Source organism: Pezoporus flaviventris, unplaced genomic scaffold, assembly GCF_033815535.1.
Source record: "Pezoporus flaviventris isolate CSIRO_AGI_PZ_B2104156 unplaced genomic scaffold, CSIRO_AGI_Pfla_v1 ptg000160l, whole genome shotgun sequence".
In the NCBI taxonomy this organism is placed as follows: Eukaryota; Metazoa; Chordata; class Aves; order Psittaciformes; family Psittacidae; genus Pezoporus; species Pezoporus flaviventris.
Window position 1 is genome coordinate 658,526 of NW_026892708.1, and position 9,296 is coordinate 667,821.

Here is a 9,296-nt window from a genome sequence, read left to right on the forward strand (position 1 = left end):
TCTATGATGCAATAATGTGGCTCGATGAGGCTATAAAGGAGCTCTATGAGGCTATAAATGGGCTCTATGATGCAATAATGGGGCTCTATGAGGTAATAATAAGGCGCTATGATGCAATAATGGGGCTCTATGAGGCTATAATGGGGCTCTATGTCGCAACAATGGGGCTCTAGGAGGCTATAATGAAGTCTATGATTCAATAATGGGGCTCCGTGTGGTTATAAATGGTCTCTATGATGCAATAATGTGGCTCTATGAGCCAATAATGGGGCTCTAAAACGCAATACTGGGGCTCTACGAGGTAATAATAAGGCTCTATTAGGCAATAATGGGGCTCTATGAGGAAATAATCGGGCTCTATGAGGCAATACTGGGGCTCTGTGAGTCAGTACTGGGGCTCTATAATGCAATAATGGGGCTCTATGAGGTAATAATGGGGCGCTATGATGCAATAATGGGGCTCTATGTGGCAATAATGGGGCTCTATGAGGCTATAATGGGGTCTATGCGGCTATAATAGGATTTATGAGGCAATAATGGGGCTCTGTGATGCAATAATGGAACACTATGAAGCAATAATGGGGCTCTATAACGCAATAATGGGGCTCTACGAGGTAATAATGGGGCTCTATGAGTCAATAACAGGGCTCTATGACGCATACTGGGGCTCAACTATGGCTATAATGAGGTCTATGAGGCTATAATGGGGCTCTATAGGGTTATAATTGGCCTCTATGAGGCAGTAATAGGTCTCTACGAGGGAATAATGGGGCTCTATATAGCAACAATGGGACTCTATGAGGCTATAATGGGGTATATGAGGCAATAATGGGGCTCTATGAGGCAATAACGGGGCTCTATAAGGCAATAATGGGGCTCTATGAGGCTATAATGAGGTCTACGAGGCTATAATGGCGTCTATGGGGTTATAATGGGGATCTATGAGGCTATAACGGGGCTCTACGAGGTAATAATGGGGCTCTATGAGGCAATAATGGTGCTCTCTGAGGCTATACTGGGACTCTCTGAGGCTATAATGGGACTCTATGTGGTTATGAAGGGTCTCTATGATGCAATAATGGGGCTCTATGAGCCAATAATGGGGCTCTAAAACGCAATCATGGGGCTCTAAGAGGTAATAATGGGGCTTCATGAGGCAATAATGGGGCTCTCTGATGCAATAATGGGGCTCTATGAGGCAATAATGCGGCTCTATGAGGCAATAATGGGGCTCCATGAGGCAATAATGGGGCTCTATGAGGCTATAATGGGGTCTATGAGGCAATAATGGAGCTCTATGAGGCAATAATGGAGCTCTATGTCGTTATAAAGGGGTCTATGAGGCAATAATGGGGCTCTATGAGGCAACAATGGGGGTGTATGAGGCAATAATGGGGCTCTATTAGGCAATAATGGGGCTCTATGAGCTAATAATGGGGCTCTATGAGGCAATACTGGGGCTCTATCTGATAACAAAAGGGGTCTATGACACAGTAATGGGGCTCTATGAGGCAATAATGGGGGTTCTATGTCGCAACAATGGGGCTCTATGAGGCAATAATGGGGCTCTATGAGGCAATAATGGGGCTCTATGAGGCTATAATGGGGTCTATGACGCAATAATGGAGGTCTATGAGGCAATAATGGGGCTCTGTGAGGCAACAATGGGGGTGTATGAGGCAATAATGGGGCTCTATTAGGCAATAATGGGGCTCTATGCGGTAATAATCGGGCTCTATGAGGCAATACTGGGGCTCTGTGAGTCAGTACTGGGGCTCTATAATGCAATAATGTGCCTCTATGAGGTTTTAATGGGGCTCTATGGAGCAATAATGAGACTCGACGAGAAATTAATGGGGCTCTATGTTGCAATCATGGTGCTCTATGAGGTAAGAATTGGGCTCTATGATGCAATAATGGGGTACTATGAGGCAATAATGGGGCTCTGATGCAATAATGAGGCTCTATGAGGATATAATGGGCCTCTATGATGCAATAATGTGGCTCTATGAGGCAATAATGTGGCTCTATGAGGCTATAATGAGGTCTACGAGGCTATAATGGCGTCTATGGGGTTATAATGGGGCTCTATGAGGCTATAACGGGGCTCTACGAGGTAATAATGGGGCTCTGTGAGCAATACTGGGGCTCTATGATGCAATAATGGGGCTCTATGAGGCTATAATGGGGCTCTAAGTGGTTATAATGGGGCTCTGTTAGGCTACAATAGGGTTTATGAGGCAATAATTGGGCTCTATGGCACAATAACGGGGCTCTATGAGGCAATAATAGGCTCTATGGGGAAATAATTTGGCTCTATGAGGTTATAATGGGGCTCTATGAAGCAATCATGGGGCTCTATGATGCACTAATGCGGGTTCTATGACGCAATAATGGGGCTCTATGAGGCAATAATGGGGTCTATGAGGCAATAATGGGGCTCTATGTGGTGATAAAAGGTCTCTATGATGCCATAATGTGGCTCTATGAGGCTATAATGGGGCTCTATGATGCAATAATGGGGCTCTATGAGGCTATAATGGGGCTCTATGAGGTTCTAATGGGGCTCTAGGAGGCTATAATGAAGTCTATGAGGCAATAATCGGGCTCTGTGTTGTTATAAATGGTCTCTATGATGCAGTAATGTGGCTCTATGAGCCAATAATGGGGCTCTAAAAGGCAATACTGGGGTTCTACGAGGTAATAATGGGGCTCTATTAGGCAATAATGGGGCTCTATGGGAAATAATCGGGCTCTATGAGGCAATACTGGGGCTCTGTGAGTCAGTACTGGGGCTCTATAATGCAATAATGGGGCTCTATGAGGTAATAATGGGGCGCTATGATGCAATAATGGGGCTCTATGTGGCAATAATGGGGCACTATGAGGCAATAATGGGGTCTACGATGCAATAATAGGGCTCTATGAGGCAATAATGGCGCTCTATGAGGCTATAATGGGGCTCTATGTGGTAATAATGGGGCTCTATGAGGCAATACTGGGGTCTATGTGGTTATAAAGGGGCTCTATGACACAATAATGGGGCTCTATGAGGCAATAATGGGGCTCTATGTCGCAACAATGGGGGTCTATAATGCAATAATAGGGCTCTATGAGCCAATAATGGGGCTCTATGATGCAATAATGGGGCTCTATGAGGTTTTAATGGGGCTCTATGACGCAATAATGGGGCTCTATGAGGCTATAATGGGGTATATGAGGCAATAATGGGGCTCTATGAGGCAATAACGGGGCTCTTTGAGGCTATAATGGGGTCTGTGAGGCAATAATGGGGGTTGTATGACGCAATAATGGAGCTCTATAAGGCAATAATGGGGCTCTATGAGGCAATAATGGGGTCTATGGGGCAATAATGGGGCTCTGTGAGGCAAGAATGAGGCTCTATGAGGCTATAATGGGGTCTGCGAGGCTATAATAGGATTTGTGAGGCAATAATGGGGCTCTGTGATGCAATAATGGAACACTATGGAGCAATAATGGGGCTCTATGAGGTAATAATGGGGCTCTATGAGGCAATAATGGGGGTCTATGACGCAATACTGGGGCTCAATAATGGCTATAATGAGGTCTATGAGTCTATAATGGGCCTCTATGAGGTTATAATGGGGATCTGTTAGGTCATAGTAGGGTTTATGAGGCAATAATGGGACTCTATGATGCAATAATGGGGCACTATGAGGCAATAATGGGGTCTATGAGGCTATTATGGGGCTCTATGTGGCAATAATGGGGCTCTAAGAGGCAATAATGGGGCTCTATGAGGTTATAATGGGGCAGTATGATGCAATAATGGGGCTCTATTAAGCAAGAATGGGGGATCTATGACGCCTAAACAGAGCTCTATGACGCAGGAATGGGGCTCTATGTGGCTATAATGGGGCTCTATGTCGCAAGAATGGGGCTCTATGAGGCAATAATGGGGCTCTATTAGGCAATAATGGGGCTCTATGAGGCAATACTGGGGCTCTATGTGGTTATAAAGGGGCTCTATGACACAATAATGGGGCTCTATGAGGCATTAATGGGGCTCTATGATGCATTAATGGGGCTCTATGAGGCTATAATGGGGTCTATGAGGCAATAATGGGGCTCTATGAGGCAATAATGGGGCTCTATGGGGCAGTAATTGGGCTCTATAAGGTAAAAATGGGCCTCTATGAGGCAATAATGGGGCTCTATGTGGCTATAATGGGGGGTATGAGGCAGTAATGGGGTGTATGAGGCAGTAATGGGGCTCTATGTGGTTATAATTGGGGTCGGGGGGGCGCAATAATGGGGCTCCATGAGGCATTAATGGGGCTCTATGAGGCTACAATGGGGTGTATGAGGCAGTAATGGGGCTCTATGTGATTATAATTGGGCTCTGGGGGGCAATAGTGGGGCTCCATGAGGCAATAGTCATGGAATCATAGAATCATCATCGTTGGAAAGGCCCTTAAGATAATCCAGTTCCAACCCCCCTGCCATGGGCAGGGACAGCTCACACTAAACCATCTCACCCAAGTCTTCGTCCAACCTGTTCTTGAACACTGCCAGGGATGGAGCATTCACAACCACCCAGGGCAACCCATTCCAGTGCCTCACCACCCTCACAGGAAAGAATTTCCTCCTTAGATCCAATCTAAACTTCCCCTGTTTCAGTTTTAACCCATCACCCCTTGTCCTGTCACTACAGTCCCTAATGAAGAGTCCCTCCCCAGCATCCCTATAGGCCCCCTTCAGGTACTGGATGGCTGCTATGAGGTCTCCACGCAGCCTTCTCTTCTCTGCTTCTGCAGAAAACCCAGAGAACTAGATGGTACTGGTATGGGTAATCAAAGCTAGGAAGTAAGATCCCGAAACATCAGCATTACAGTGCAGATGCCCTGCTAACAGTTTCCCAAATGAACTTACCCAAGTGCCCAGTGCCAGCAGAGAGCACGCCGGGTACTGCGGCTCACGGTAGCCGGCCCGTTCGGTGCGCATGGCCACGCACAGCACAGTCAGGATGCTCCTCTTCACACACAGCTCTGCAAACGCACCGCAGTCCTGACCTCCAGGGCTGCTTATTGTGGTTTGGAATGTTTCTGAACAGCTACTGCCAGAATTGTCAAAATGAATGAAATTAAAAACTGACCTACAGTGAAAACCACGCTCGGTTTTTTATTTATGACTCAAAATAAGAATATATCTTCCTACTTTTAAAGTCTGTCAAATAAGGAAAGTTTAAAATTACGTAGATAATTCACAATCAGTGATGAATTTTAAAGTCAGCCACGTGTCTCCAGTTCGTGTCAATACGTCTGAGGAAATTCTCTCGGTCGTCTTTGGTATTTGAAGAGTTAGAAGCACGTTGTAACAAACAAACAAGGACCCATGCAGAGATATCAATGGGTGGTATTGCCACAAGGCATGAAAAATTCACCAACAATATGTCAAGGTTATGTTGATGTAGCTGCGTCCATTTCGGGAAAGACACCCCCAATTATTAGTGTATCGTTATATGGATGATATACTGGTGGCTGGGAAAGTAACCTAGAAGCTGTTAAACAAGAATTGTGTTCAGTGTTGCAACAACATAAATTGCAAATTGCCCCTGAAAAGGTTCAGGATACCACACCATGGAAATATTTGGGTTGGAAAATCTTAGATCATACCATTGAATCTCAGAAAATTAGCCATCAAGGTCAATATCCATACACTTAACGATGTGCAAGTCTTGTTAGGGAATATCAATTGGATTCGAACATTATTGGGAATTGACAGCAAAACTTTAGGACCATTGTTTGAATTGTTGAAGGGTGACACAGACTTCAATGCACCCAGACAATTAACACCAGCAGCAAAACGAGCAATAGCAATGGTAGAAGCCGCATTAAGTGAGAGACAGGCACATTGTGCGATGAATGGAGTTCCCACTGAGTTTTTGACTGTCAGTAATGATTTCCCGCCAGTAGGATTAATCATGCAATGGGTTGACTCTGATAAGGAGAAATTGAAAAAACAGTGCAAAACCCCCAAAATAGCCCCAAAACACCTCAAAACCACCTTCTCCTGCTTCTCCTCTGCGATACAGGGTCAGAGTCCCAAAACAGACAAAAAACACCCTGAAAACCACCCCAAAACCACCTTGTCCTGCTTCTCCTGTAGGATACAGGGTCAGAGCCCCAAAACAGACCCAAAACAGGACAAAAACAACCCAAAACACCCCAAACTACCCAAAACCGACCTTGTCCTGCTTCTCCTGTGAAATACAGGGTCAGGGCCCCAAAATAGGACAAAAACAACACAAAAACCCCCAAAACCAGCCCAAAACCACCTTCTCCAGCTTCTGCTCCGGGATACAGGGTTGGAGACCCCAAACAGACCCAAAACAGGCCAAAACCAGTCAGAAACCCCAAAACACCCCAAAACTACCTTGTCTTGCTTCTCCTGTGGGATACAGTGTCAGAGCCCCAAAACAGGACAAAACCAGACCCAAAACAGGACAAAAACACCCCAAAACTCCCAAAACCACCCAAAAAAACTCCCCCAAAGCACCCTAAAACCACCCCAAAACCATGTTATCCGCCTGCTTCTGTGGGATACAGGGTCAGAGCCCCAAAACAGACTCAAAACAGGACAAAAACAACCCAAAACCACTCCCGAAACCAGCCCAAAACCACCCTGTCCTGCTTCTGCTATGGGATACAGGGTCAGAGCCCCCAAACAGCCTCAAAACAGGCCAAAATCACTCCAAAACCCCCAAACCACCCGAAAACCTCATTGACCTGCTTCTCCTGGGGGATACAGGGTCAGAGCCTCAAAACAGGCCAAAAACAGGCCAAAAACAGGACAAAACACGCAAAAAAAAAAAGGTCAAACAGGCCAAAACCACCCCAAAATCACCTTGTCCTGATTCTCCTATGGGACAAAGGTCAGAGCCCCAAAACAGCCCCAAAACAGCCCAAACACAGGACTAAAACACCCCACAACCACCCCAGAACGACCCCAAAACCACCCTGTCCTGCTTCTCCTAGGGGATACAGGGTCAGAGCCCCAATACGGGACAAAAACAGCCCTAAAACTCCCCAAAAACGAACCCAAAACCACCTTGTCCAGCTTCTCCTGTGGGACACAGGGTCACACCACAAAACAGATGCAAAACAGGACAAAAGCAACCCAAAACCACCCCAAAACCACCTTGTCCTGCTTCTTTTATGGGATACAAGGTCAGAGACCCAAAACAGCCTTAAAAACAGAGAAAACCACCCCAAAACACCGAGTCCTGCTTCTACTATGGGTGCCACCCAGTGAAAACCCAAAACAGCCCCAAATCACCCCAACCCCCCCCCAAAATGTTACCTTCTGGAAGTTGCTTTGGAGATGCTTTAGCCTGGCCTTGAGCTGCGACACCTTGCCAAAACTGCATGGTGCCCCAAACCCCAATCAACCACAGGCATCTCCACCCCTCCCAACACTGCTGGCACCCCTAAATGACCCCAAACCCCATCTTTATTGAGCTCCATAAGGAAGGGTCCCCACACCCAGCACGTTGGGGTCTGGAGCCAGCGGCCCAGCTGCGCCATGATGGCCGTAATTGGCCCGCTGGGAGCGCCGCGCGGCACGACGGGAGTTGTAGTCCAAGCCGGGCTGCTCCTTAGTGGTGCTGTAGGGGTGTCGTACTGCATCATGGGAGTTGTAGTCCAGGCTGGGTGCCGCCATAACGGGGCTCAACGGGTGCCGCGCGGCATGATGGGAGTTGTAGTCATAACTGGGCGCCGCCATAACGGGGCTCATGGGTGCCGCGCTGCATGATGGGAGTTGTAGTCCCGGCTGGGTGCCACCGTAAAGGGGCTCTATGGGTGCCGCATTGCATGATCAGGGTTGTAGTCCCTGCAGTCTATGGGTCTCTATGGGGTCTCTATGGGGTCTCTATGGAGTCTCTATGGGGTCTCTATGAAGTCTCTATGGTTCACTTTGGGTTGCTTTCGGGCTCTGTGCAGTGTCTATGGATCTCTATGGGTTTCTATGAGTCTCTATGGGGTCTCTAAGGGCCTCTATGAGTCTCTGTGGGCTGTGGGTCTCTCTATGGGGTCTCTATGGGTCCCTGCAGCGTCTGACCATGGAGGGGGGGGGTCTCTTTACGAGTCCCTTGGAGGGGGAAGCAGCAGCAGCTCCAGTACCAGGATGCAGGGGGCAGAGCTCAAAACCCCGAGACCCCCCCTTTACCCCCATTGCCCCCGTTACCCCAAATTGCTCCCATTGCCCCATTACCGCCATTGCCCCCATATAAAGCCATGGGGGGAGCCAGCAGTGGGTGTGAACCTGTCCCTGCCCCATAGGGTTCTATAGGGGTCCATAGGGGTCCCATCGCCCCCCATCTCCCTCCTTTCCCCCCCAGCCAACGCGCGCTCTGTTCCTGTCTCCCCGCCCACTTCCACGACAGCCAATCAGCGCCTGGCCCCGCGCACTGCGCCGCGGAGCCAATCAGAGCGCAGGGTGGGAGAGTAACCCCTCCGCTCCCCTCAGCTGACTCCGCCCCCTGTAACAGCCGCAGGCGCGAGGAGAGGTGGGGGGCGGGGGGCAATGGGGCCGATGGGGGGCAATGGGAGTAATGGGGGGTAATGGGGACAGTCGGGGGTAATCGGGGGCAATGGGGGTAATGGGTGTATATGGGGCCAATGTGGGGGTAAAGGGGGGCAATGGGGCAGTGGGGGCAATGGAGATAATGGGGGGTGATTGGAGGTAATGTGGGCAATGGGGGTAATGGGGACAGTGGGGGTTATGAGGGACAATGGGGGTTATGGCCGGTAATGAAGGCAATGAGTGTAATGGGGATAATGGGGGGCAATGAAGCCAATGTGGGGGTAATGGAGGCCATGGGGGTAATGGGGGGTGATGGAGGAAATGGGGTAATGGGGCAATGGGTTAATGGGGGCAGTGGGGTCAATGGCGACAACAGGGTGTGATGGGAGGTAATGTGGGCAATGGGGGCAATGGGGGGTAATGGGGGCAATGGGGGGCAATGGGGGCAATGGGGTGGTAATGGGGGGTAAAAGGGGCATGGGGGGCAATGGGGACAATGGGGGTTGGTCAGTGGGGATCCTGGGGTCTCCACAGGGCGAACTGCGGCCCTTTGGGGGATCAAACTTCACAACTCCATTTCCTCACCCACATTTCATAGAATCATACAATCATAGAATAGTTAGGGTTGGAAAGGACCTTAAGATCATCCAGTTCCAACCCCCCCTGCCATGGGCAGGGACACCTCACACTAAACCATCTCACCCAAGGCCTCGTCCAACCTGGCCTTG